The 2,500-nt window shown below is 57.7% G+C and overlaps 1 non-coding gene across 1 annotated transcript in view; it reads left to right on the top strand.

The window, feature by feature from the left end:
* The first annotated feature begins 2,111 nt into the window (after positions 1 to 2,111).
* The window catches only part of LOC124773553, a 1,909-nt gene continuing 1,520 nt past the window's right edge, over positions 2,112 to 2,500 (top strand). Inside the window, exon 1 of the ribosomal RNA XR_007014797.1 lies at positions 2,112 to 2,500. This exon is cut by the window's right edge and continues 1,520 nt beyond it. This is a non-coding gene — a ribosomal RNA (small subunit ribosomal RNA).

Below are 2,500 nucleotides of genomic sequence, written 5' to 3' on the forward strand. Positions count from 1 at the left end.
CCATGTTGTGCCTTAACCTAACCCATGTCGTGCCTTAACCTAACCCATGTCGTGCCTTAACCTAACCCATGTCGTGCCTTAACCTAACCCATGTCGTGCCTTAACCTAACCCATGTCGTGCCTTAACCTAACCCATGTCGTGCCTTAACCTAACCCATGTCGTGCCTTAACCTAACCCATGTCGTGCCTTAACCTAACCCACGTTGTGCCTTAACCTAACCCACGTTGTGCCTTAACCTAACCCACGTTGTGCCCTAACGTAACCCACGTTGTCCCCTAACGTAACCCACGTTGTCGCCTAACGTAACCCACGTTGTCGCCTAAACCTGCTCTGTAATTGTTATACGACTCGTTCAATTAGTGTAGTGTTGCCCACCCGCAACCCTCGCAATATAGTTCGCTACTCGCACTCCCCGCTCCCCTGTGTATCGCTTCATGTTAAACACCTTGCAAGTCTTGCTCACTTTCCACATGCTCCTGCTGTACACTGTAATGTGGATGGCAGCAGGACGTACATGCCGCCCCTCCCCACGTCCCCACCTTGCCCCCTGCCTTCGCAAGCTGGTTGGTGAGAACTTTGCATGTTCAATGCCCTCCGCATGCGACGTACTCAGGCTACGTTGTGGTGCGGCCTGTGTCAACTGTCCGCTAATGTCGTACGCGTAAACCACAATCTGTACTGCACATTCGTCCTTATGTACTGAATGATACATCGTGGCACATGTGTGACCGTACAACGACTGCGCCCAAAAACGGCGGACCATACAGTGCAAATATTGTGCACGCAGCTACGTGTCGTCTCCCTATGAGAGCTGGATTGCAGTGTGGTACGCCATAGAGACGTGTGGGAGGAACGGACGCCGTGGATGGCGATCAGCATGAGCTGTCTGTTGATGTATTCGGACCTAGTCGTCTCTCCTCACACACCGTGATGGCATGGTGCACCGCGTTCCATATCTGCGACATGCTACAGAGGCCGGTTGACAGTCGTTCGAGCAATGGACATCGCATACGTACGGGGGCCACCTTCCACGTATTGTCTAGGCGTGCACATTTTGTTGCGTGTATGTGGGCAGACGTAGTGTGGCGTGACACCTGACACAGGCATGCAATAATCGTGGAAGTTGCAAATGGCGATGGACGCCTGCGTTTTCTGGTGAAGTTACGCAAATGAACAAATGGTAACCTGTTGTGGTGCGGTTGTTCTCGCTAGGGGTGAATCGGTGATGGCGACGATAGGTTGAGGTACTAACCGGTTGTTCCAGCGATACCCACCATGCCGACGAAACTGAACGGCATCTGGGTGTGAAGCGATACGCGGCGGTGGCTGGGTGGGACCGTCCCCGGCCGGTGAGGGGGCGCCTCCCGGCGTGCTGGCCGCGCGGTGCGTGGGCGCACGCGCTACAGCCGGCTGGTGGGGGCGGCCAGTGGCAGGCGCGCCGGCCGACGGACGCGGCAGGCGTCGCAGCTGCGCGCCGGCGCACCCTGCGCGCGGCGCCGTGCGGCCAAAGTAGGTCCTCGCGGGCCCGGTGCGAAGCGCGGTGGACATCTTCAGTGTGCTGGTCCGATTGAGGACTGTGTGCGTTGAGGATGCGCTGCCGCCCGGCGCTCGGCGCCGCGACGCCGTCTGCTGCTCGGTCGCCCCAGCGGTTCTCGCTGGTGGTTTGTATCGCAGCTGTGCGGATGTGTTGGCGCGTGCGCTGTGCTGGGAGAGTTCGCTTCGGCACCCAAGTGGGGCTTTTGTCCTTCTGTGGCGCTGGCGTTGGAGCTGCCGGTCACCGTAGGTGGCGCGTGTTGTCTCCCGCCGGCAATGCCACGACAGCACGCTCCCGGGCCTCTGTCGGCAGCGGCAAGCTCAGTTGGGAGCACGGGTGGTCGCACCGAAAGCGTCTACTCGCCTAACTCCGGGCGATTGCGCCTCTCTCGAACCCGACCAAGTACTTGGGACGGCGCTGCGCGCCGCCGGGACCTGAGAGGGTTTCGAGGTGTATTGTGCAGGGGAGCTCAGCCTCCTCCTGTTTGCAGAATGATTGAGCGGACGCTTGCGTGTTCGCGCGGGCCCCCGGGACACACTCCCGGGCGGCCGGCTGCTCAGCTCTAGTTGACGCAGCTCCCTGGTTGATCCTGCCAGTAGTCATATGCTTGTCTCAAAGATTAAGCCATGCATGTCTCAGTACAAGCCGCATTAAGGTGAAACCGCGAATGGCTCATTAAATCAGTTATGGTTCCTTAGATCGTACCCACGTTACTTGGATAACTGTGGTAATTCTAGAGCTAATACATGCAAACAGAGTCCCGACCAGAGATGGAAGGGACGCTTTTATTAGATCAAAACCAATCGGTCGGCTCGTCCGGTCCGTTTGCCTTGGTGACTCTGAATAACTTTGGGCTGATCGCACGGTCCTCGTACCGGCGACGCATCTTTCAAATGTCTGCCTTATCAACTGTCGATGGTAGGTTCTGCGCCTACCATGGTTGTAACGGGTAACGGGGAATCAGG

This window comes from Schistocerca piceifrons, unplaced genomic scaffold (genome assembly GCF_021461385.2).
Source record: "Schistocerca piceifrons isolate TAMUIC-IGC-003096 unplaced genomic scaffold, iqSchPice1.1 HiC_scaffold_954, whole genome shotgun sequence".
In the NCBI taxonomy this organism is placed as follows: Eukaryota; Metazoa; Arthropoda; class Insecta; order Orthoptera; family Acrididae; genus Schistocerca; species Schistocerca piceifrons.